A 1,266-nucleotide genomic window follows, 5' to 3' on the forward strand; every position below is an offset into this window, starting at 1 on the left:
TTCGGGCTGCTTAGGTCAACAACGAGCTGGGCTATTTTAATGGTCGGGCGCTCAATCCAACCAAGCTGACTTCGAACCCATGACCTCTCGGTCAGTAGTGATTTATTGCAGATGGCAACTAACCAGCTGTGCCAGAGTCCGGCCCAAACTTGGCCTCTTCTCCTCAATGGGACCTCTTTCCAAATATTTAAACATGGCTCTTTCTCTGAACATCCTTTGCTCCTGAAGCCACTCCTGGTTGGACTTTGCTTCCAGATTTCTGGCCATTTTGGTCACCCTTCTTGAGACAAATCCTAATATTTCCAACTAGGAAATTATTCCTGAGTATATTGTCCAAATTTCTTAATAATGTCATATCTTCCCCCAGTTATTCAACCCAAATCTCCTTGCTCTAAGGATAGTTTGCCTTTGCTACTCCTTCGGCATGAAAAACTAACAAATGTTTTCCTTGCAGCACATTCCAAAGATATGACCAGGCCTTTGTCTGGAAGGATCTTGTTTTCGCGTTCAAATAAGGAGAGAGGCGGTCATGCCCTCTCAAGTGAACTTTGTCTCCTCTTCGAAGGCTCATCCAGGTTAAGACCTCTTCCCAAAACTGGACACGACAGCCCTCCCACATAGATTGGCCTGGCTGGGACAGAGGCCTTGGACGTTGGCTCCCTGAATGTCAGGAAGGGGCTGGACTAGGTGACCCTTGGCTTCCCTTTCAGGTTTAAGATTATGTGACCTACTGGAAGCAGAGCCCACCCAAACATAAGCAGCTGTGCATCCCCATATGGCTGAAGGGGGTTGGACTAGATGGCCCTTGGGATCCCCTTCCAGTTCCTTGGTGATTGATTCATGGGCTTCTGAGTGGGCATCTCTCTGGATGGCTGAAGGGTTAGACTAGATGGCCTTTCAGGTCCCCTTCTAGCTCTAAAGCAACAGACTGGATGGCCATCTGCCTGGAGTGCTTTGTGCTTTTCCTGCATGGCAAAAGGGGGTTGGACTGGATGACCCATGCAATCCCTTCCAACTCTATTATCCTATGACTATCATGGAGTGTGGTGTGCTCTCCATTTTGGAGGCCTTTGCAAAGAGGTTGGATGAGCATCTCTTGGGAGTATTTTAGCTGTGAATCCCCATATGGCTGAAGGGGGCTGGACTAGATGGCCCTTGGGATCCCCTTCCAGTTCCTTGGTGATTGATTCATGGGCTTCTGAGTGGGCATCTCTCTGGATGGCTGAAGGGTTAGACTAGATGGCCTTTCAGGTCCCCTTCTAGCTC

This window comes from Anolis carolinensis, chromosome 2 (assembly GCF_035594765.1).
Source record: "Anolis carolinensis isolate JA03-04 chromosome 2, rAnoCar3.1.pri, whole genome shotgun sequence".
NCBI classification, from domain to species: domain Eukaryota; kingdom Metazoa; phylum Chordata; class Lepidosauria; order Squamata; family Dactyloidae; genus Anolis; species Anolis carolinensis.